General features: G+C 42.3%; 1 protein-coding gene across 1 annotated transcript in view; it reads right to left on the bottom strand.

Annotated features, from left to right (window-relative positions):
• EFHC2 (EF-hand domain containing 2) overlaps positions 1–26,668 on the bottom strand; it is a 369,754-nt gene that overhangs the window by 16,245 nt on the left and 326,841 nt on the right. The gene's annotated exons all lie outside the window — the stretch shown is intronic.

Below are 26,668 nucleotides of genomic sequence, written 5' to 3'. Positions count from 1 at the left end.
GGCCTGCAGGTCTAGCTGAAGTTTAAAGAATTTGCAAGGCCTGACTCCTCTCACGTCTTATTTCAGCGGTAAGCAAAACTTCTGCATTGTTGCTCATTTCATGTCTTGGGTACAAATAACATCTGGTGGCATTAACAATATTAGTACAACATTGCTAATCAAATGGGTCTGTTTGCTAATCAAAAATATTTTAATTAGCAAACTCTGCTAATCAATTTTTGAAAACAAATGTATGCCTTGTGGTTGGTTTTGTGTTGGGGGACACGGGAGGAGGACATGGCTGATGTTTGGGGGGCTATGAGGGCAGGAAGGGGTATGTATGTTTGCTTGTTGGGTTGGTAATGGAAATAGGCACTTCGTCAGAGTTTGCATGAGACTGATGAAGAGAGAATATGGACTAGAGACTGACATTACTTTAAAATGCCAAGTATGGCAAAGGCAAGTGGGTTGAATCCAACAGTTAATTCGCTTAGCAGGAATGTCTAGGGATTGGTAAACCCTATAACAGCACGTAAAATAGTAGCTATTGTGAATAGGAAGGGGGCTAACATTATGTTCTTGCAGGAGATGCATATGTTGGCCACTCAGGCTGAGCTATTTGCTTCGGGCTGGGGGTAGAATAGAAATTGTACATCCTATTGAACAAGGGCCAGAGGGGTCAAGACTCTGATACACCAGAATGTGCAATTTATACATGTGAAAACAAAGGTGGACGGAGAAGGGCAATACGTATTAGTGCATGGTATTCTATGTGGGTGGGAGGTGCTCTCGGCAAATGTTTATGGCCCTAATGTTGATGACCCTGAATTTTAAGATAGAGTACTTCAACAATGTGCACAATTCCTGATGGCCTAATTGGTTTGTGGGGGTGACTTGAACACTATATTAAGTACAAAACTAGATCACACCTCAGACACACCCATGTGCCTTACGGGAGCAGCTCAAATTATTCTTACTCATATGGCTGAGTTGGATGTACTAGATGTGTGGTTATGAATAGATAATCTGCCACTCAAGAATTGCGCCACAATTGTTAATTCAAAAATTTCAAAAAAAAAAACCTCCTTTATTCCTTATTTGCCCTTTAATTCTTGTTAACACGTGTTTCGGCTACTCAAGAGCCTTTCTCAAAACAAAACAGGGCTTGATAGGGTACACATCATATTCCGTCTTATTCCATAAGTCCTGGGTAATTCCCTTCTGCTTAGTAACAATCCGTCTCCTTTGCTCTCGGCCTCGAACAGTAATGGTGTGGTTAGTTTCTAGTACACTGCTAACAATGGTAAGGGGGTGCTCGATATTTCCACGCACATTCTCAGACCATTCTCCTATTTGGATTTCTATGCTCTTGGCTGGGAGGATAGAGCGTGACCGCCCAGCCAGTGCAAACCTGCAGTGCTGAGAGATCCAGTGTTCGTCACAAATATGCGAGAACATGTTGCCACCTACTTTGAAGTAAATGATGGCTCGGTTAACTCTGCAGCCACTTTGTGGCAGGCGTTTAAGGTCTACATGCGGGGGGTCAGTTTTTACATGGTATTAGAAATGAGATCAAGCATCATGAGGCAGAGCTATCAGCGTTGCAGTTACGATATACTAGGAGCCCCAGCCCGGACTAGAGCGTTCATATAAAGGCCAGATGGGATGCATTTTGGGAAACTGCTGACAGAGAAATACGCTATCTGGATAGACCGATTATGGCGAGGCGGTATGGAGAGGCTGATAGGCTGGGAAGATTGCTTGCTCAGACCATTAGGAGCGAGCTATTTATTTATGTACTTATATCGCGCATAAAGCCCGCAGGCATCAGGGCGCGTGGGACAAAAAACAAAACATCAAACAAGGACAATCATTTGCACAGATTGTGACAAGCGGTTAAGAGTGACAATAACAGGTCGCCTCATCTAAATAGAAGTGTTTTCAGACATTTCCTGAAAGATAGCAGATTCGTTTCGAACCGGAGGGACCGAGGTAGCTTATTCCAGTACTGTGTTGTTTGTACTGCAAAGGCTTTACCCTTACCAGTGGCCTGGCAAAAATGCGGTACGTTTAATAAGCCCTAATCTTCTGATCGTAAAGACCTGATGGGAATGTATTTCAAGAACTGTTTCTCTAGGTACTTCGGGGCTGTGTCATAGATGCATCTGTGAACTATAGTCATAGATTTGAAGATAATTCTATCCTCTATTTTCAGCCAGTGCAGCGACTTTCTTCCTTCCGTAATAGGCTCTTTGCTCTTGATGCCCTTCACTATTCGGATGGTGTGATTTTCCATGACTTGACACTTTTCTATTTCTTTCTTAGAGGCACCACGGAGTAAGGCATTACCGTAATCCAGTCGGGACATAATAATTGCCCTAGCAACCGTGGCCGTATTTTCCTCATTGAGGAAAGGGCGGATGGTTCTCAACAGATGTAGATAGTAGGCATTAGTCTTGTGAAGGTATTTCACCTGTGCTTCCGATCCCACTGATGCTTCCATCATCATCCCCAATGTTTTGACCTGAGACGAGACAGAGATAATTGTCTCCTTTATATCAAAGGCTTCATACTCTGTGCCCAGTTTGGCTCTGGCCTGACGTGAGCCAAAAGCCATCAGTTCGGTCTTAGAACCGTTTAGGCACATCCAATTCTGTCACATCCATTTGTCTATTGTATTGTAAACTTCGGTTATTTTAGCACTGATCCCCACCTAGTTCAAAGATCAATTGTGTGTCGTTGGCATAGTTTGTAAAGAATACGCCAACGCTTTCTAGGAAGTCACATAGGCATCTCATATATAGATTAAAGATAAGGGGAGATAAACTAGCTCCCTGCGGAACTCCGAAAAAGATAGGTGAAGGTTCAAAGAATGTATCCCCCCAGTGCACTCGGGCACTCTGATCTGCCTAAGAAGGTGCTCAGCCATGCCAGTACCATTGGGGAGCAGCCCGCTATGTTGTCCAGGGCTTTTTGCAGGAGTTGGTGATCCACTAAATCAAATTCTGCGCTAATATCAAACAGCATCAGAATCCCCACCTTGCCCTTATCTACAATTTCCAGCATGTGTGTTTTCAAGTCCAACATAGCAGTTTCTGTACTATGTGCTGCCCAGAAACCTGATTGTTGTTCGGGCAAGGAGCCACAGGCTTCTACATGCTTTTGTATTTGATCAGGGGCCAACTTATCTAAGATTTTAGGAATCAAGTTCGAGTTAGTGATGGGGCGTAGGTTCCCTGGGTCTTTCGGGTCGAGGCCTGCCTTTTTTACCAATGGCATGATGGGAACCTTCTTTATGTCCTTGGGTACTAAGCTCTCTTTGAAGGAGGCATTCACTATTCTAGTGAGAACGGGCAAGAAAAGTTCTTTATTGTCCAAGATCACTTTGGCCGGCAAAATGTTCTCCGCACAGGAGGTTGGTTTCATCTTACCCAATACCAGAAGCATCTCCTCCTCTGAAACTGGAACAAAAATGAAACTGGCCACTTCAAAATATCTGGAAACAACTGGGGATTGTGCCCTAACTTCTCTAGATAGTTTCTTCTTGGACGCTATAATGCTATCTCTGGACTTCTGAATTTTGGCCGTAAAGGCTTTTTTGAGCTAGGGAACAAATGCATACCGTACTTTGAGCGATCGGACGGAACTACAGTGCATAAGGATGAGGTTATTAGTACAATATTTTACCACTTTTATTCTTCCCTATATGCGTCTAAGAATACTGTAACTTCTCCAGAGATAGACTGATACCTGGGCAGGATACAGAGGACTCTGCTGTTAGTGGAGGCGAGCATAGCTCTAGAAGTTCCATTTACAATTGACGAAATAAAACTAGCTATAAAGAGACTTCGGAATGGGAAGGCCCGGGATCAGATGTTTTTTGTGCGGAAGGAATTCGATGAGTTGGCACCCTACATATTGCGTGTATGGATGGAGGCTTGGACAATGGGAGTTATTCCTGAGACGCTACGTGAGGCAATCATTATCCTTTTACTTAAACTGGACAAGATAGCGAGTGAGTGTGGGTCAAACAGACCCCTGTCACTTAAAAACACTAATACCAAGATATATGCGAAAGCCATAGCGATGCATCTGTCCCCTTTCATGCCGCACATGGTGCATACAGATCAGTCGGGCTTTATACCGGGCCGATCGACTGCATCCAACATTAGACGGTTCTACAACGTCCTGGCTCAAGTCCCATATGATTGTCAAGCTGTGGCAGTCTCTCTGGACATGCAGAAGGCTTTCAACACAGGCTCCTGGCCATTTTTATTCCGAATCATGGCCAATTACGGGTTTGGCCCCAACTTCATTTCATGGGTCCAATTGTTTTACTCACAACAGTTTGCTCGGGTGTGTATGAATGGCAGGTTATCACTGATTATCAAACTGGGCAGTGGCACTAGACAGGTGTGCCCCCTGTCTCCCTTATTGTTCGCATTGGGTATTGAACCCTTTGCTGATTTGATCCGGGATACATTCCGTGGGGCCGGAATAACATTGGGCAGGAAGTCAACTATTGCATTACTATGGCATGAGAGCATCGATTGTGAAGCGCTGTACAGGGTTCCCATTAGAGCCTATGCTACATCATTGTTTAACGTATATCCTCTCGCCTCCGAAGCATAAGAAATCTATCTCAACACTCGATAAAATGGCACAATCGCTAGATGCTGTTAAAGGTCCATATAGCAGGGCTAAGTGGGAGCAGGATCTGGGCACAGCGATTACGGAATCAAAAATTTAAACAAATCTGTCTGTTGACAAAAGGGGTATCGATTAACCCGCTCATTCATTTTAAGGTTATAAATACACTGTACTATACGCCAGCTATGATATCATGGTTCTGCAACGCCGCTGCTCGGGTGTGCCCTCAGGGGAGTTGCTAGGTCTGGAAAAGATCCGGGGCTAAGCTGATGTCATAACTGTTGGGACTGCGGGCTAGCTAGTCTTTTGGCTGTAGCTCCTGAGATTCTATCCGGGGCTACAACCAAAAGATCAGGGGCTGTAGCCCCCTTAGCCCCCCCCCCCCCCCAGCAACGCCCCTGTGTGCCCTAGATATCAAAACTCTGAAGCCCATTTGTTATATATGGTATGGGGATGGCTTAGTCTGTTAGGGTATAGGAAAGAGGTATGTCAGACGCTCGATATAATACCAGAGAAGCAGTTGCAATTGACATCTATAGATTGTGAATTAGGGTATATAGGGAAAATGTCTAATGTTCAGCGCAAATTCTTAAACCTATGCTTGCTGTTGGCTAAATGGGTCATTCTGATGTGGTGGATGCAATATGGCCCTCCTACATGTCGGATTGGATAGAAAATGTAATTTGGGGTAATACGAGTGAAGAACTTTATGTGCAATCAGCACCAGACACTAGCCGTCCCAAAGATATCTGTCAAGAGTTTTGACAGTATCTCGCTAGCATACAGATTGAGACTGTACACTTTTATTTTGTATTTTTTCCCCAAAGTTATTGTCTTTGGATCTGTGTTTTTGCTGTATGCTGATGTCCAGGAAATGTTATACACTGAGTTGATGTAACCTGTGTACCGAGTGCATTATAAATAAAGTTTATTAAAAAAAAAGACAAACTTTCCGAAAGGTGAAAGGCCCTCGAGGGGTCTGTCCATCGAAAGTAGAACTTATCTCAAATTCAAAATATGGCATTTTAGCAGCTAAAACACAAATTCCAGATCAAACTATTACAAAATGGTTGCTGCTTGTGAACATATATTGGAACTCACCATTGATTAATCTAGATATGTTTCTAGAAAGAGTATTGTTTGTTTTGGAGACAATCACGTATGACCTGAATAATTGGGGGATAATTTTAGCAGGTGATCTAAATTCAGAATGTGTAAGTGACCTTCAATCTGAGAGTGGCCCGGTGAGACGCATGACTTTTAAAAATGAGGAAAAATTGAGAACGTTTTCGGAAGGGTGCGACCTACAAATGACAAATGGTAATTTTGAGGGAGATATATTGAGATAAGTTACATGGCATAGAGGATGTCATAGTTCACGTATTGACTATATATCACCAAGATTGTTTAGTTCTTGCGAGCATTTCTCAATAAAACAGACACAACTGAGTGATCATAGTATGTTGACTGCTGTGTTTTTAATTAAGTGCTGAGATCATGAGAGAATATAATATGAACTTAAAAAATCTGGTGGTCAAACCAAAGAAGAACCGTGTGGAATGGTCCATTTCTAATCCAACTCTTTTTAATGTTTGTATTACCTACTATTTTCAGAACTCTTCTATGGCAGAAAAAATGGGGGATCTAATAACAGATAACTTTTTAAACAAATTTGATGACCGAGTTACCTGAAAAAGGGAACCAAAAAACATTGAGACCACATTGCTATAGTGAACTTGTACAAAAAAAAAAGAAAGAATTTCGAACAAAGTTAAGATAAATTCAAAAGTTAGCCTTATCAAGCCCCCACAAAGAAAGGCAAATGTGCTCATTCGCCAGTCTTACAAAAACTGGAACAATGGCTCCTGCAATACTTTTCTGCAGAAAGACGGAGAAGAGATACTGAAAATTATTCCACAAAAACACTTTTTGGAGGCTTGTAAAAGGAGCAAATTTGACTCAAGTAGAAATTCAATGTGCGCCAATTGCAGAGGAGTCTTGGGGGATTTATTATGATAAACTGTTCAAGCAAGAAAGCATAGACTTTAACCTTAATTGCCTGGAAACGAATGTGTCTTAGAACTTTTCTTTGGAAGATGTGGTCCAATTTTTTATAAGAATCTCAAATCCAAGAGCACCTGGGCCAAATGGCCTCAGTAATTATGTAATGAAACAAACTCTGAATGTGTGGGCAGTTAATTTGTTTATTCTATTTAATGACATCATGAGGAAACGTAAAACACCTGAATCCTGGAAACTGCTGATAATTGTCCCTATTTACAAAAAAGGAGACCATCTAAATTCATCCATCTAAATTCATTAAATTAACGCCAGATTGCGCTGCTTGACGCTGACAGCAAGATTTTCTCATTATTGGTACTTAAAGAACTAGAAGAGTGGGCGGTAAGGTCTGGGAGGTTGGGGAAGTTCCAGACAGGATTTAGAAAAGGGACTGGAACTACGCTCAATGGCTTCATCATAGACGCTTAACAATAGAGTGCTTGGCACCATGAGGCTCCACCTGACTTTCTTGCATGCACTGACTTTTCGCTTCCTTTGACATGGTTATTAGACTTCTGTTATGGTCGAATTTGAAAAAATGAATATTCCAGAGAAATTGCCTGGAAACAAATTGGTCTTTGAACTTTTCTTTGGAAGATGTGGTCTGGCTTTTGATAAGAGTCTCAAATTCAGGAGCGCCTTGGTCAAAAGTCCTGAGTAATTATGTAATGAAACAAACTCTGGATGTGTGGGCAGCTACTTTGTTTATTCTATTTAATGACATCACAACGAAAAATAAAACACCTGAGAAACTGCTGATAATTGTCTCTATTTACAAAAAAGGAGACCATCTAAATCCATCCACCTAAATCCATTAAATTACCACCCAATTGCGCTGCTTGATGCTGACAGCAAGATTTTCTCATTATTGGTACTTAGTGAAATGGAAGAATGAGCGGTAGGGTCTGGGAGGTAGGGGAAGTTCTCCACAGGATTTAGAAAAGGGACTGTAACTACGCTCAGCGGCTTTATCATAGACGCTTTACAGTAGCTCCACCTGGCTTTCTTGCATACACTGACTTTTCTCTAGCCTTTGAGATGGTTAATAGAAATCTGTTATGGTCAAAAGTGAAAAAAATTAATATTCCAGAGGGTCTGTTAGTGATCCTTGTGTATCTACATATAGATACAGAGATGCAAATCAGACTAAATCAACAGGGCATCCTAAAAAGACAGTTTAAGACCTTGATAGGTTTATGACAAGGATGTGTAGTGGCACCCTGTCTGTTTAATCTATATGTGTCAGACATAGGGAACGGTTTGAGAGATATGTCTTTTGCAGCTTCACACATTGATTTGGTAAAAATCTGCTGGCTTGCATATGCAGATGACATTATTCTTTTAGACAACAAGAAGCGAGGGCTACAATATCTGATATACACCATTACAGATTATGCTTTGAATCAAGGGCTAGTAATAAATCACAAGACAATGATTATCAAATTCTCTAGAACTAATAGAAAAGCTTGTAATTACTGTTTTTGTGGCTACTCCAAATAAACAGACCATCTTTGAGAACTACAAGAAAAGGCACTATATTTAACATTGCAATTGAAATGCATTGACAGACAATATGGAAGATTCACAGTAATACCAATTATCCATTTTTATAAAACTAAAGTCATTCCTCCCTTACTCTTGGAAATGGATTGGAAGCCTGGCATCAGGTACAGAGAATGGCTCTAAAAAAATAGAAGGTCTAATATGGAAAAAAGCATTGCGACTACCTCATTCCGCTCCAACAACGAGACTATGCTATAAACTAGGCCTAGTCTCTTTGTAAGGCTGGCTGAAATGAAAATTATCACAGCTCTATACATTGATTTTATGTCCACCTGTGGGCTCTTTGTATGATGACCTGCAAATTGTGATAAACAAAGGTAGATATGATCTTATCGTTCAGTTTAGGGCTAAATATGAACTTTTTTAGTCTCCATCAGGGAAAGGGCTGGTGTTTTGTTACATCAGCCGGTCGCAAAAAAAAAGAAACACTTTGAAAGTGGCTGGATAAATATCATCAATGTCACAAAGAGAGTAGCAGTGGCAGGACATTGCCTATGAGGGGAAAAGAAACTGGGATATCTTCCGCGATACTAAGGTAAGTTTGCAAATGCATATTGGAGAACCCAGTTTCTAGGGTTTAGGGTGAACCTGTTATGAAAAGGAGAAACGTTAACAATTTGAAGCTAAAAGAGCTAAATCCCAGCAGGAGGTATTGTGAGCAGAACATTAGTAAATGCCCGCACCACTTGATAATGCAGTCTTCTATTCTAACCAATTTGAAGATTACTTTATTTGAAATGTTAGTACAAAAAATAGATTGGCTCTCCTCAAAAGAATTTTGGCAACGATTATTGGCAGGTCACAAACTATCTTTGACAATCGCAGTGATCAAAAATGTATACTGCATTAATTTGATTAATTTGAAATTATGACGGTGTGGAAATGTTTGAATACTTGTTCTTATTGTATTTTATGTACATTTCTTAGACACATTTTTATAGACAAATGTATAATTAGATGTATGTATTGTAGGAGGAAGGTGTTATTAACCTGTAATGATTGTGTATAATAATATTGTAATGCTTTTCTTGTGTGTTGTATTGTGTTTTATCTAAATAAACCAATTCACACACACACACAAAAAGAAGGTACAAGGTCCTCTCTCTAGTGAGCAGAAAGACAGACGTCATTTGAATTATGTTTGTAAAAATTGTCACTCTCTTGGAAATTGGCCTTTCACTCCTAAAATATTCCAGCCTTTGCAATTAAGAAGCAGCAGCTTACCAACACTCTTCAGTCTGCAGTTCTACATATCATCAATAACATATCCTTGTTTTTGAGAGTACTTAGAAGGGTAGTGGACCCATGGTAATTGATTCTGGGGCTACAGGGAATTTTATGGACTAGAGGTGGCTAAGGCTTGGGAGATCCCTTTGGTCCATAAGGATATGGCAGGACAGGTGAGGTTCCTTTTGACTTGTGGTCACATTACTCACAAAACTGCAACCTTGGCTACGATTATTGTGGAAAACCCTGGGGAGAATGTTTTTGAACTTAGTGATGCCCCTCAGTTAAAGATTGCTCTTGGAATGCCATGGTTGACTTATCACAACCCCATTATTGATTGGAGTAGGCATGTGGTGGAGTTTAAGTCAGAATTCTGTAAGGAGCACTGTCTTAGGTATCACGATCTGGGAGTCACTAATTTGGACGGTGAAGTTGGTGAGAGGTATTTGACAGATAGAGGTGGCCAGTCCCATTCTATTGGAACTGTTATAGGGGAATTGCCCGAGTGTTACGATGAATTTTGGGATGTATGTAATGAAACAAAAGCAGGGGAGATTCCTTCACGTAGATCGCACGATTGCAAAATTGATTTAGATGGAGGGGCCTTATTACTGTGTAGTAGAGTTTACACTTTGACTGAAAAGGAGAATGACTATCTTAAAGAATATCTCACAGAAAATGTAGCCAAAGGTTTAATTCGACACTCTCAGTCCCCAACTGAATCCCTGCTGTTTTGTGTCCCCAAGAAAGACGGCAAGCTGAGAACATGTACTGATTATCATGCTTTATGGTCAGCATCAAGAATTGGTACCCCCTTCCATTGATTTCAGTAATGCTGTGTTTGGAAGTATTCTCAAGTTTGTGCTAATTCCCGTCAACCTTAGAGACTCCGGATCTTTTGGTGGACTTAAGGACTTTTCATTTTTATCCTGGAGTGAGTGAGACCTTTTTCTCACTCCTTCATGTGTTTTGATCTGTTTTGGATTCTATGTTTTCTTTGTTTTTGGAGTCTGACAAACTCCATAGGCATCTACTTTTTGTATGGTGACACACAGCACCTTCAGTGCAGTGTCACAAAGAAATCCTTTAGACTTCTCTTAAGGTTTAAATACATTTTCTTGTGAAAACTACTGTTCACAAGAATAGAAAAGTGAAATTGACTTTACTCACCTTTTCTCTCTGTAGATCCAGCCCACACCATTTTATGTGGAGTCCTGGCGAGTTACTTAGTAGCCCCTTTGTCTGCTTACTCATGTAACATTTTTTATGTTACCTTCACGACTTCAAATGGCTGGTGGCAGTGGTTTATTTTTCCTACCCTTGTGCTTTTCTACCGCAGGCTAAACCCTCAGCTGCAGTATAGCACCCATGGGTGACCATTGAGTCAAAATGGCCACGGTCTTCTTTTTTCGCCATTTCCTGTTAGTGAAGTCTTTCTTGGTGTAATGCTCACCTGATATCCACGGGGACACCACTCAGCCCTGGTTGGACCACTTGTACTCTCAAACCCCTCCCTGGATATTGGTTCAGCTGAGTATTGGGCCTTGCTTTTTTGTACGATGCGCTCTCCGTCCTGTTTCTCGGTGCAGGGGCGTGTAGCTTGGTGCGGGTGCGTCGCAACTTAGTTGCTTCACTGGTGCAGGCCCTGTTCGAGTCCAGACCTGCTGTGACTCCAGCTCGTTAAGGTAGGTTTTGCTGTTTTATAGTCTTGATATTCTGTTTCTTTTTCCTCTCTCTTGTCCCTTGTCTTTTTCTTTTTAGTAATGTCTCTGCTTCTTCCTCTAGGTGTGGGAAGAGATTATTGGCGTTGTCATGTTGTCATGCTGATTGGAATAGAGCACGAGAAAAAACACGTGTTAAACGCACACGCAGGTTATCTCCATTCAGATGAACGATGAACTTCACTTAGAAATCTTCCTGGTTGAAGAACACGCGCAAAAAGTTAACTTACGAACGAATACACGCGATCAAAAGAATCCACACGCGCAAAAATCCACACGCGCAACAATGTTCTCGCGCTAAAAACACCCGCGCTAGAAATCACACGCGCTCTTTAGTTCACACGCGACGTATAGCTTCTCGCGCGAAAAAACACTGGCGCTAGAAATCACACGCGCTCTTTAGTTCACACGCGACGTATAGCTTCTCGCGCCAAGAACACCTGCGCTAGAAATCACACGCGCTCTTTAGTTCACACGCGACGTATAGTTTCTCATGCCAAGAACACCCACGCTTGAAATCACACGCGCTCTTTAGTTCACACGCGACGTATAGCTTCTCGCGCTAAGATGCACCCGCGCTCTGAAACCCACGCGCATTTAAAATAGCACGCGACCAACTGCTTCTCGCGCTCGGACACCCGCGCTAGAAAACACACGCTCACTTGAATTCGCACGCGACAAACAGATTCTTGCGCTAAGGAACACCGCGCTGGAAAACACACGCGCACTCCGGGAGTTCAAAAGTTCTAGTACAAACACAACTTTTCACAAATTTTCAAGAAGAATGTCATTAGGATGAACAGAGTAACAGTACAAATAAAGTCACTTATCTCCTGAGCGAATTCAAAAGGATCTTCTGCTTTTCCTGTCTTCAAAAACGAATTCCTGCCAACTGATAGCTTCTCCTGTAACCCCCAAGAAAGTAGCCGCTCAACTGCTGACGCCTGAAGGATAAAATCCACCAGGCCTAAGACTAAAGCAGGAGCAGCCACTAAACACGTCCTCTCAGATGGGGTTTTGATGATGAAAGGCACAGAGTGACAGTTTAGAATGTTCATTGTTGTTCAGCATTGTCTTCTAACCAATCAGAGCTGTCACTGTGAGGCTCCATCTTGCCTTGGGTCAGAACCAGGAGCCTGAATCAGCAAGTTAAGGCCAAACCAACTATAATGGAAAACTTCCCACCCACACAAAGCTAATCTGAAAAGGATAAATAAAGAGAAATAATTAAAAGGAAACTTGAATAAGGGAAGGAAACCTGACAAATAAGGGAAGGAAACCTGACAGTACCCCCCTCCTAATGCCCAGTCTCTGGGCCTATCTTGTGTGGGTTTTTAGCGTGAAACTTAGCAACTAAACGGGGGGCATGTACATCAACTGAATCTTCCCATGATCGTTCCTCCGGTCCATATCCCTCCCAATCAATCAAATACTGCAACCTTCCCCTCACTTTCCTAGAATCCAAAATTTGTTTAACCACAAATTCCTCAGATGAATCCTCCAAAATCACAGGGGAAGGTGGTGTTCTAAATCTAGTTCCTGAACAAACTGGTTTTAAAAGACTAACATGAAAAGTAGGATGTACCTTCAACTGCTTGGGTAATTTCAATCTTACTGCCACAGGGTTGATGATTTTCTCTACCTCAAAAGGGCCTACAAATCGTGGACTGAACTTATTCTTCCCCTTAATTTTCAGGTATCGGGTAGAAAGCCAAACTAAGTCTCCCACCTTATATTCAGGACCAGCTTTTCTTCTCAAATCTGCACACCTTTTATATTTCAACTTATTTTCTCCCAGAACCTTTTTTGCTCTATCCAAGTTATTTTTCATTATCAACAAACGATCTTCCACTCTAGGATTCCCTGAATCCTCCAACACCTCAAAACTCAGAAAGCGAGGATGAAACCCACGACCTAACAAGAAAGGGGACATAGAAGTAGCATATTTTCCACAATTGTTGTAAGAGAATTCTGCCAACCACACCAAATCCACCCATTCCTCTCTAGCTTGTAAATAACACCTTAAAAACTTCTCCAATTCTTGATTTACTCTCTCCACTTGTCCATTACTTTCCGGATGATACCCAGAAGTCAAACTAACTTCCACTCCAAGTTTCTTACAGAAGGCCCTCCAGAATTTTGAAATAAATTGAGATCCCCTGTCAGAGATAACTTGACTTGGGAGTCCATGTAGTCGAACTACACCTTGCAAAAAACTATGAGCCAGTTTTTCCGCGGTAACCTCTCCCTCCATTGGTAAAAAATGTGCTTCTTTAGTAAGAAGATCGACCACAACAAGAATGGTAGTACAACCCTTATCTTGAGGGAGATCAACTATGAAATCCATAGAAATTGTGTGCCAAGGACGAGGAGGAACAGGTAACGGCTCCAATAAACCATGCGGCTTCCCAACTTGACTTTTCGCTTGTGCACAGACTACACAAGTTTTAACAAAGTTCAATGTGTCTTGGCGAATTTTTTCCCACCAAAAATTCCTTCGAACCAATTCCAGAGTTTTTCTGAAACCAGGATGTCCTGCTAAAATGGATTCATGACAATTTCTCAAAACCTTTTCTCTTAACTCATCAGTAGGTACATAAAGCTTGTTATCAAAATAAGGAAGATCGTCTTTCAATTTTCTAGCTGGATCCAGTCTCACCCACTCCTCCATCTTTTGCAAGGACATATTTTGACAAACTTCATTCAAAAAATCCATTTCTTTAATGGCTCCAGCTAACAAAAAACGTTCTGGAGCAATTATAGGTTCTGGTTCTAGAATCTCTTTCTCCTCACTTCCTGGAAATTGGCGAGATAACGCATCAGCTTTTTTGTTCTGACTTCCGGGTTTAAAAGTCACAATGAAATCATAATCTGCAAAGAATAAAGACCAACAAAGTTGTCGTGGAGACAAAGTTCTTGCAGATTTTAAAAACAATACATTTCGGTGATCAGTAAGGACCGTTACTGTATGTCTTGCTCCTTTAAGAAAATGTCTCCATTCTTCAAAAGCGGACTTTATTGCTAACAGTTCACGATCAGCAATTGTGTAGTTCACTTCAGCAGCAGAAAACTTCCTAGAAAAGAATGCAACTGGATGTATTTGACCAGTAGTTTCATTCCTTTGAGAAAGCACCGCCCCAACGCTAAATTTGAAGCGTCCGCCTCCACAAAAAAAGGTTTAGAAAGATCTGGATGAATTAGAATTGGGCTAGAAGTAAATCTTTGTTTTAACTCTTGAAAAGCCTTTTCTGCTTCAAGGTCCCAGTCAAATTTCACTCCTTTTTTCAACAGTCTCGTTATAGGAGCAACCAGCCGAGAAAAACCTTCTATAAATCTCCTATAAAAATTGGCAAACCCTAAGAAACTTTGTATTTCCTTAACCTTAGTAGGAGGGGGCCATTCAAGAACGGCTTGCACTTTTTTAGGATTCATTTCTAAACCCTTAGGTGAAATTATAAAACCTAAAAACTCCACAGAATCAGTATGGAATTGACTTTTTTCCAATTTGGCAAACAAATGATTTTCTCGCAACATTTGTAAAACCAAGCGCACATGTTTCTGATGTTGATCTAGATCAGAAGAGAAAATCAAAATATCATCGATATAAACGACAACAAAAATATCCAAGTATTCTCTAAAAACCTCATCAATGAAAAATTGGAAAGCCGCTGGAGCATTACATAGACCGAATGGCATAACTTGATATACAAACAGCCCAAATCTGGTCTTAAACGCTGTCTTCCATTCATCCCCTTCCTGCACACGTACAAGATGGTAAGCTCCTCTCAGATCTAATTTAGAGAAAATATTAGCTCCTTGTATTTGATTAAGCATTTCTGAGATGAGAGGAAGAGGATACCGGTTCTTAACAGTGACTTTGTTAACTGCTCGATAATCTATGCAAGTTCTAAGCGTGCCATCCGGTTTTGGTACAAAAAATAAAGGAGAGGCCGCCGGTGACTTAGAATGACGAATAAATCCTTTGGCCAAATTTTCCGACAAATATTCTTTTAAATAATCATTCTCTTTCTCAGTAAGAGCATATACCCTACTACTAGGCAAAATTGTTCCTGGCTCCAGTTCAATTTTACAATCAAAGGGCCTATGGGGTGGTAATTCTCCTGCCACTTTCTCATCAAATACATCCCAGAAATCTTTGTAACACTGGGGAAGTTGACTCACTACAGCTCCCACATCATGACCTCTAATTCCAGTCTCAGCCAAAAAACTAGACATGGAATTACTTTGTTTTACCTCTTCCTCTAAAAGACTTCCTGAAAAGCAATTATCTTTACAAAAATCGGATTGCATGTCAATTGTCCTAGCACTCCAATCAATTAGGGGATTATGGAGAGTAAGCCAAGGCATGCCCAAGATAATCTTCAACAAAGGGGCATCAATTAACTCAAACGAAATTATCTCTCTGTGACCTCCTGATAACTCCAAAGTTAAAGTACCAATTCTATGAGTAATTGGACCAGAAGATAAACACGTACCATCAACAGCCCTAGCCTGCTCTACAACCTCCTTCAGAATAATTGGAATTCCCAACGATTTGGCCAGACCCCAATCCATGAAATTCCCAGTCGCACCAGAGTCAATCATTACAGGACCATTTCCCTTACACTCCAAATAAAAAAATAAGGATACATTTATGGTTATATGAGGAACCGCTGTCTGCACCGTATTGGCGATCTGTTGTACCTTGACTGCTGAGGAAGAAGTCTTCTTGGGAGTGTAAGGACAGTTTCCTAAAAAGTGCCCACCTCTTCCACAGTATAAACACAGATTATTATCTCTCCTCCTAGTCTTTTCCTCCACTGTTAACGGGCCTCTGATTCTTGGAGATGAATTATTCCCTTTGTGTCTACTCTCTATTTTAGGTCTATCTACTCTAACTATAGACTTTACATCACTCTGACCATGACGTCTCTCTGCCTTCCTTTCACTCAAACGGAAGTCCAATTGAATAACCAAATCAATCAGACCTTCACAAGTAGAAGGGCGTTCAACTACTCCAGACAAAGCATCCTTTAACTCATCTCTAAGGCCCCGATAAAACAACGAGGCCTGTTTAACCTCGGGCCACTTGCTTTCTAACACAAGGGACTTAAATTGTGTTATATAAGCAATCAAGTCTCTATTACCTTGTTTTAATTCTAAAAGTTCACCATCCACTTCCAGAGATAGCTGTCTTCTATCAAACATTTTTCGAAATATCTCTAAAAAACTGGTATAATTTCCTAAAACCGCACTCTTTTGACTCACCAACAACCCAGCCCAAGCAGATGCCTCCCCAGAAAGATATGACAACATAAATGTTATCTTAGAAGCATCCGATGGAAATAATTCTGGTCTACTCATAAAATGTAATTCACATTGTGTTAAAAACACCCTAAATCTCTTGGAATCCCCATGATAACGTTCTGGGGGCGCCAAAGGAACTGGCATAATAATACTCCTTACCCCTTCTGCCACTGGAGGCGCCCGTTGTATGTGTGGTAACTGATCTTCTCTTTCTAACTCAGGTGGAGAACCTGCGCCCCCTGAAACCTCATCCTCTCTCCTTTCTCCCCTCTGTTGAATTTGTGTAACTTTAACACTTAAGTCATCCACCTTTTGACTAAGTAAGGCATTTTCATCCCGAGAAATTTTCAACTCCTCCCGTAACTCCCTGATCAAAGATCCTAACATCTCCATGGATTCGTCGGGGTTCATGACAGCTCGGGCGGACTAAATTATTGGCCTTTCATACTGTCAGGCTGAGAGGTCCTGTGTCCGCGGAAGCTGCTGAACCCCCGACAATCCCCCTGAGATGTAATTCCCAGAACTAGATTTCAATTCAGCTCTGTAAACTACACCCCAAAGGGAAAGGGGGAAGTGGATAACAAAACAACACCAGGCAGACTGCGTCAAGGCTAACCAGAGCTGAACCTGCAGAGGATATAAGAATAGCAGATACAATTCCTTAATTTACTTACTTAACGTTATGACTGGGAAGACATTTATCCTTAACTAATAATGAAAGAATCATACCTGGCTCTTCTCTTGAAATTTCTTAGAGAAGCTGATAAGAAGCTGAAAATCTCTCTTACTTGAGACACTTGAAATTCACAGCTACTTCTTACTTTAGGCAAATCTGGAAATCTTATTTCATTGTCTTTTTTCCAAAATGCCCTGGAGGTCCAGTTAGATTGTTCTTAAAAATATTCTTTCTTTTTCTTTCAAACTTGTCAAACTATTTATAATTCTATTGAGTTTTAGAATCCTTGAAGAAAAAACACGTGTTAAACGCACACGCAGGTTATCTCCATTCAGATGAACGATGAACTTCACTTAGAAATCTTCCTGGTTGAAGAACACGCGCAAAAAGTTCACTTACGAACGAATACACGCGATCAAAAGAATCCACACGCGCAAAAATCCACACGCGCAACAATGTTCTCGCGCTAAAAACACCCGCGCTAGAAATCACACGCGCTCTTTAGTTCACACGCGACGTATAGCTTCTCGCGCGAAAAAACACCCGCGCTAGAAATCACACGCGCTCTTTAGTTCACACGCGACGTATAGCTTCTCGCGCCAAGAACACCTGCGCTAGAAATCACACGCGCTCTTTAGTTCACACGCGGCGTATAGTTTCTCGCGCCAAGAACACCCGCGCTTGAAATCACACGCGCTCTTTAGTTCACACGCGACGTATAGCTTCTCGCGCTAAGATGCACCCTCACTCTGAAACCCACGCGCATTTAAAATAGCACGCGACCAACTGCTTCTCGCGCTCGGAACACCCGCGCTAGAAAACACACGCTCACTTGAATTCGCACGCGACAAACAGATTCTTGCGCTAAGGAACACCGCGCTGGAAAACACACGCGCACTCCGGGAGTTCAAAAGTTCTAGTACAAACACAACTTTTCACAAATTTTCAAGGAGAATGTCATTAGGATGAACAGAGTAACAGTACAAATAAAGTCACTTATCTCCTGAGCGAATTCAAAAGGATCTTCTGCTTTTCCTGTCTTCAAAAACGAATTCCTGCCAACTGATAGCTTCTCCTGTAACCCCCAAGAAAGTAGCCGCTCAACTGCTGACGCCTGAAGGATAAAATCCAAAAGGCCTAAGACTAAAGCAGGAGCAGCCACTAAACACGTCCTCTCAGATGGGGTTTTGATGATGAAAGGCACAGAGTGACAGTTTAGAATGTTCATTGTTGTTCAGCATTGTCTTCTAACCAATCAGAGCTGTCACTGTGAGGCTCCATCTTGCCTTGGGTCAGAACCAGGAGCCTGAATCAGCAAGTTAAGGCCAAACCAACTATAATGGAAAACTTCCCACCCACACAAAGCTAATCTGAAAAGGATAAATAAAGAGAAATAATGAAAAGGAAACTTGAATAAGGGAAGGAAACCTGACAAATAAGGGAAGGAAACCTGACAGTCATGTTGTCATGCTGATTGGAATAGAGCACGAGGTGGTGAGTGAATGCGCAATGCGCGGCGCTATCTCTTCTTATCTTGTGCTAACCTGTGTCTCCCCACTTGTAGGTCGCTGTGATGTTCCGGAATGGATGCTGACCGAGAGACACTTGAATCAGGTAAGAGTCTTATGGTTTTTGCTGTTCTTGAATTGGAATAAGAAAACGCTTGCTAATGCTATTTTCGCTCTCTTCTTTCCAGGTTGCGGTGTTCCGGAGAAGGATGCGGCGCCAAGATGGTGGTGTTCTCTGGACCAGGTAAGCGATGGATCGAAGACAGGACACTACTCACAGGTAACTGTCGTATTAATGATGTTCTTGTTCTTTCAGGTGCGCGGCTCCAGGATAAAGCAGACAAGGAACTCAGGCGACCGAACTGAACACGGTGAGCGTCACGCTGCTAACCGCAGAGAAGCGTGTTCCTCTGCCTGGGCGTAGCTTATATAGCCCCAGGTATACCAAGGCCCGACCACACCCAAAACACTAGACCGCATAGCACAGTTCTTGGAACTGAGCTATGTGGATCCTCCATGTTCAACAAAAGCCCATTAAGCAGTCCAGGCCCCCATGTTATATTCACATTGAGTATGAGCCTGGCGCCAAAGGCGCCAGGACTGACTCCAGGAGAGTCTTTGATGAGATGGCAAGGTCTTTGAGGCCCAGTGACTTGCCTATGAAGGTTAGGGGTAGGGATCATGACACTTGGGTTTTACTCTACGCGCCAAACCAGGTTTAACTCTTTCCACAACCTCAGAATCTTACCCAGTGCAAAATTGATATGTAAATGCCAATACTGTCCTAGTAATTGAAGTCATCTCAAGGTGTAGGAAGTGTGTATGAAGCATATCTAATGAATATCTACTTGCTTATCTCGATTCTGAGAATGTGTTATGAATTGTATTTTGATTGTTGCACATTGCCCTTTTTAGATAATGATTATCTAAAACTGACTGTTAAAGAAATAAAGAATTATTTTAGTAGAAAACCTTAAGTGTAAGTATTATTTGGATACTTGTATGTGTGGACTTGGTTGCTACAACTCTACAGCTCACATTTACCCCTCTTTAGATAAGTCTGGCTGCTCAGTCACTCTACCAACTTGCGTAGTACAGACCTATACCAATAGGTGGGTTACCTAATAACAAAGGGAACAAGACTGGTGTAGTCTCCCCGATGGTTACTGCATCCAATCTTGCCTAACATGCTGGACCACATTCAAGGAGCTGCCAGTTTCACCAAATTCTATTTAAAGGATGTGCATCATTTGGACAGAGTCAGACAGGTGATGAGAGGAAGACTGCTTATAAGACAAAATCTGGGTTATTTGAATACCAGGTTATGCCTTTTGGTTGGTGTAATGCTCCAGCAGCCTTTCTAGATATTTATGTTATCGTGTACATGCTCCAGCAGCCTTTCTAGATATTTATGTTATCGTGTACATAGACATTTCAATTTTTTCCCCAGAATTTTGAAAACCACCAGATCCAAGTTAGGAAAGTACTTGGTACGTTACAAGAAAATTACATTTCTGCAAAGTTGGAAAAGAATACTTTTCACCCAGAGACTGCTGCTTGTATTTGTGATCTCACCCCAGGGTTTGAAGATGGATTCCAGAGAAATGCAACCTGTTAAAGAGTGGCCGTCTCCAACTGGGGTCAAAGAAGTGCAAAGGTACCTGGTCTTTTCTAATTTCTATCGAAGATTCATTGAATGATTTTCTCAGGTAATAACCCCTATCACAAGACATCTTAAAAAAGGGGTAAAATTAGTTTGGAGTCCTGAAGCTGAGGAAGCAATTCAGTTGCTTAAAGATCGATTTGCTTAAAGATCAATTTACTTTGGGTCCTATTTAGTTACATCCAGATCTCTCTAAATCTTTCTTTGTTGAGGCTGATGCTTCGAATATCGCCATGGGAGTGGTTTTGTCTCAAAGACATGGAGGTACTGGTCAATTGCATCCTGTGGCTTTCTTGTATAAAACGTTCTCTTCTGCTGAAAGCAACTATACCATTATGGATTGTGAACTGCATGTCATCAAATCTGCCTTTCCTGAGTGGCAGCATTATCTAAAAGGAGTGAGACATACTGTTACAGTGTTAACTGACCATCGCATCCTGCTTGTTCTTAAATCTGCCAAGAGTCTTATGCCAAGACAACTAAGCTGGTCTCTGTTTTTTGCAGATTGATGCTTTATCTTGTCAGTCCCACAAAAGTGAACAAGAAATTTAACTGAGTCCTAAACCTTTGATTCCTGAAGAATGTTTTATCTCAGCAAGCACTCTTGGGAGAGAGGCTCTACTTCTGGAGGTTCAACAGAATATGTCAGAGGAACAAATGGCAAATTGGGCTCTACAGAATCTTGGGCTCTACAGAATCCTGTTTGTACTATTAAGGAAGGATTACCTTACATGGAAACAAAATAATGTGTTCCGTCTGAAAAACTGTGCAAAAGAGTTTTCAAGGACAATCACAAGTCAGTGTTTTACGGGGCAGCCAGGATATAGGAAGACCTTGGGGGTCATTCCGAGTTTGGTGGTAGCCATGGTGCTATTAGCATCATGGCTGCCTTCAAACCCGGGTCCGGGACCGGGTTCTCTGAATGGGGACTTACCGGGTCATTCCATCCTTGGAGGACCCGGTAAGTCCCCATTCAGAAAACCATTCCCCATTCCCATTCGAGCCCCCATAGGGCTCAATGGGAATGGGGAAGGAGCAAATAACGGGCCCGCTAATAGCGGGACCGTTATTTGGTCCCTGGTCCCTTAACGGGTCCCGCTAAGAACGGCTGGTTAGACCAGCCGTTCCTGGTGGGACCCGCTACGGGACCTCGGAATGTGGCGGTAGGGGGTTAACGGCACTGGCATCCTTACCGGTGCCGTTAACCCCCTACCGCCATACTCGGAATGAGGCCCCTTGGAATTAGTGCGAAGAGGACTTTGGTGGATTACATAAGAGAAGACACTTTTAAATTTGTGATGTCCTGTGAAGTCTGTGCCCAGTCGAAGAGTGCAGTAGAGAAGCCAGCAGGCCTATTGGAACCATTGCCTATTCAACCATGTCCCTGAAATGCCATCCCTATGGATTTTGATGCATCCGTGGGGATGACCAAGGTTGTTCTGCTATTTTAGTGGTTGTGGATGTTTTGATTAAGATGGGATGCTTTATTTCTATTAACAAGGAGGTGACTGATGTCCGTCTTTCTGAGAGTTTTTTTACAGTGAGTGATTCTGCTAGACGTCCTACCTAGTTAGAAGATTTCAGATAGGAGGTCACAGTTTGTATCTGGGTTTTGGAAAGCGTTTTGTAAGGCGCTTGGGGTAGAAGTACAACTGTCCTTGGGTTATCATCCCGAGACCAATGGGCAAATGGAACGTGTTAATCAAGAATTGGAGAAATACCTCTGGTGTAATCTACAAGCAGGCAAAAGTTGGTTAGGCTTGATTTGCATTCCAGGTGCATGTGGGTAGGTCATAAAAGACTGCTGTTGTATACTACTTATATTTAAACCTGGGGCTTTGTATGTAAAGACATAGGTACTCCTGGATTCTTGGGAACCCCTGGGACACAACCTGCCGTTGTGAATGGCTTTGTGGGCAAGGCATGCAATACAGAGATCACCCCTGTGTTTGGGGATGTACAGGGCTGGTAATGGCCCTAAGGTAGGCCAGAGCAAAACCAGGGCTTCAGCGAGGATTGAGGGCAATTATTGGCCCACCAGGCCACCGAACACAGGATTAAATGCTGACTCCTTTTGTAAACCGAGCTGCAGAATGTAGTAACACAAAAGGGGAGGAATGAAACCCCGGAGAAGCAATCCAGCAGAGAATTGCCCAAATACAGGCAAGAAATCACCAAAGCCTGAACAGCTATCCATACGTCTGATTCCAAAATAAGATGACACATTTTCTGGAGCCCAAAATTGTGGGACATTAGCTGACTTGGCGACTAAGGTCACACCAGAGTCCACAATAAAAGGCAGCTACTTCACCTGCACAGACAAAACTAGACATGGGCAGTTTTGTTCTTTAGGTCATCTCAACCATCAACCTCAACCTTAAGCCCGCTTAAACAGGGGATGCCCACCTCCAACCTTCATCCACTATTAGATATACTTCTGGCAGACTTGTCAGGACTGTCTAGTTTCCCAGAACCAGTCCACAGTTGGAGGTGGGTCAAGTATCATCAGTAACATTTGATGACCTTCGATCACCTTGGTGCATACAGATGTAGTAGCCAAGATCAATTAAACCCCTTGGGACTGCAAAGGATGTTTATTTTGGCATGGGTTGAGTTACGCTGATCTCTACCTATTGTTGGTGATGTGGACTGAATCCAGGCTATGGTAAAAACTTATTTCCCTGTCCACCCCTGTAGGTGATCAAGTAAGATCTTGTGGTGTACGGCATTGTAAGCTCTGGACATGTTCTGGAGGGCAGGTGAGATGACCTCTGTTACATCAGTTATTAGGTCACCTTTATGATGGAACACCTGGAAACAAATTAAAGCAACCATGAATGACCCATTGAAATTCCTTGAAACAACCAGACCCACCCTGGAATAATGGGCACCAGATGACATCTTTGCTCTCCTCTCCAAGGAACAAAGAGTCTACTATTGATCATAGACACCTTTCTCTCTGATGACCAATCACCAAATAGCCACAAGTTTATCCCTTTGGTCAACAAGATCATATGTGCAAATCATACCTATATGAATGGTGGGAAGATAGCACTAGTACACATAGATTCTATCAAAGTCTTACCTCCTCCATCTCCCTCACCTTATCACTAAGCTTCTTCTTCATGTACTGACCACATTCCTACAGCCCAAACTTGGATCACCAATTTTTAACCATACTCAAAGACTTCAACATCGGGTTCGAGAAAGAAGACAACCCAGCCACAAATTCTTTCTCTCACAGAAATTCTTACCACACTAAACCTAAAACAAAACGTTATGGGTCCAATGCACATAACTGGGCAAAACCTAGATGGCAACTTCTGCCATCCAGGGTTTGCCCAGTTATTTTTGCACAAAACTGGTCGAACCCCAGTTGTTCTCCAGTATATTGTTCATTGGCAGACCACTTATCCAGATCATTCACAATATTCAAAGAGGCCTCCTCTTCTCGCAGAACCATCCATGGAACATAATACATGACTAAACCTAAAACAAAACGTTATGGGTCCAATGCACATAACTGGGCAAAACCTAGATGGCAACTTCTGCCATCCAGGGTTTGCCCAGTTATTTTTGCACAAAACTGGTCGAACCCCAGTTGTTCTCCGGTATATTGTTCATTGGCAGACCACTTACCCAGATCATTCACAATATTCAAAGAGGCCTCCTCTTCTCGCAGAACCTAGATGGCAACTTCTGCCATCCAGGGTTTGCCCAGTTATTTTTGCACAAATATAATACATGACTAAAGGGTGTAAAGGTTTACAAATCAAAACTCTACTGGAGAGACTAGAATCAAACAAACTGACCTTCACTAAAGATAGGCCAACCAATGCATGGGAAGAGAAACTCATTCATAACTGAGTTATTTTCACATTGGTGGCATCACTGAGAAGAAACATTTTAAAAATGTGCAAAAGAATAAAATTACTAAATGGTTCACCCCAAACTAAACTGCCTGAAAATGGAAAGTCACAAATTGGAAACAATCTGAAGGAAAAACAACCTGCAAACAAATTTGCCCATTATGAAAAGTTATCTTCTACATAGCAGAAGTCATTAAAGCGAACAATGCACACCATTCCCAATGCAGAGAATTGGTGCAGCACAGCCATAAGGAAATGTTCAAGCTCATCCAAGAATTCATGAATTTGACAGCTTGCAACAAAACCCCAACTCCAACTCAATAACTCTGTGGTCTGAATGCAGCCCATTTCAACAAAAGGATCCTCCAAATCCAAGAATACAACTCCTCACCAATCATACAGCTCCCACAATTCCACCCGCTGCCATAACTTCTCTGAAGAGGGCCTTCTCACCACTATTGACTCCTGCAACCCAACAGAATCTCTGGCGGATTTGGGCCCTCCTAACTTATACAAATTGAAAAGACATCTATATTCCTAACATTGATTATTGATTCAATGAACACTGGGAATATCATCTCTTCTAAATAAATATGCTTACATCAGACTCTTGCTAAAAAAAAAACACCCCTGTCTCATCGCAAGCACTCCTTTCATTGGAAAACTTTGTGACTTCCTTGAAGGAAGCAATCTCCTGGATGTGGCTCAGCATGGCATCAGACCATCCATGGTCGCAGAGTCAGCTCTGTGTCTAATCTAATCTGGAACACACTCAAGAACAACACCGACGAAAACTCAGAGTGCACACTCATCCTTCTGCTTGATACTATCAGGTGCAAGGTCCTTCTAAAGACACTGGGAGACATTGGAAAAAAAGAAACAATGCTATGCTGTATCCCCTGTTTCCTCAGTGGTAGAACCAAACCACGATCATGGTGCCCTACAAATCCCAGCACCACCCACTAACCTGCGGAGCACTGCAAGGATCCACACTGTCACCTTTTCTTTTTAACATATACATGACACCCCTAATGAAACTCATCAACCACTGTTTATTAACCTGCTACAAGTACGCAGATGACACACAAATATTCTACAAGCTTCAGAACAATCCATAAAAAAACAATATAAACACATGTGATGCACAAATAGACACTTGGATGACAGCAAAGAGGCTAACACTCACCCAAGCCAAAACTGAACTTATGCTCTGCAAGCCAGCTCCTTCTAGCACTACCTCAATCTCTTGTCCTGAGGAGATGGGCCCATGTCCAATATGGCCACCCACAGTAAAGAGCCTCAGAACCACAATGGCTAATGTTATCACACTCGAACTACAGGTGGAAGGCATTGGGCCTCATTAGGACCCAGGCGGTAAGTGGTTTACGGCGGCGTAAACAGCGCCGATCCTTACCGCCTGATTCCGAGGTCCCTTAGCGCCATGGAGGATTTAACACCTGCTTTTAGCAGGTGTTAAAATCCATGGCACTAAGGGACCTTGTTGTTAATTACGCCACCGTAATTTACGGTGGCGTAATTAACGCCTTCCCCACTCCCATTATGCCCTATGGGGAGAAAATGGGAATGTGGAAGGGTAAATGGGTTAATGGGGACTTACCGCCCCGCCAACCTCGGAATGGGGCGGTAAATCCGCCAACCACCATAGCGTAAACGTAGTTTATGCCATGGTGGTAAAGGTACGACCCAGGCGGTAACTTACCGCCTGGGTTGTAATGAGGCCCATTGTCAGAAACTGCTTTTTCAACTATGCAGTCTACGTAGCATCATAACTTGCCTAACATTCACCAACAGAACTATGGTCAAGATGTCCCTGGTGCTAAAAAGACTACCTCAGGAGAAAACTACAGAGTCCAAAATGCATCACTACTCCTCAGGATGAAAAGCTTTGAAGACATCGCCTCAGCACGACGCACACCTTATTGGTTTCCCATCACAAAAGGGATATATTTTGAAACCCATCCCACCATGGAAATGGTCCACGATCTTTTAAAATGATGTTGCAGCACTACACACCCTCCTGGACACTAAGGGCACTAAGGTCCAACAATGCAGCACTGGGCAGAGTAGAGACCTTCAACAGAAAACGTCGAGAAGGATCCTCGTTAACCCTACAGGCCACAAAACACTGGAAGATCCTGCCTAAACATCTCTGCATGGAAGAGAACCACCTGACACTTAGGAAACCTCTCAAAACATGGCTCTTTAACTAATTGAATTAGCAAAACAGCAATGAACCAAATGCTACAGAACAAGTAATTACCTAATCCCTCCCCACACGTAGTACACAGACAAGGTGCCTAGCCCATCTGTCAGAACAAACAAATAGACATCCCTACTTTACAGACAATGCACACAGCCCTCTACGCTTACCTAAAAGGTATATGGGTGCAGCCATCAAATCGAAATCCTAGTTGGATGCAAAA

Source organism: Ambystoma mexicanum, chromosome 7p (assembly GCF_040938575.1).
Source record: "Ambystoma mexicanum isolate Mex_15411 chromosome 7p, UKY_AmexF1_1, whole genome shotgun sequence".
NCBI lineage: Eukaryota > Metazoa > Chordata > Amphibia > Caudata > Ambystomatidae > Ambystoma > Ambystoma mexicanum.
This window is presented reverse-complemented; position numbering and strand designations above follow the sequence as displayed.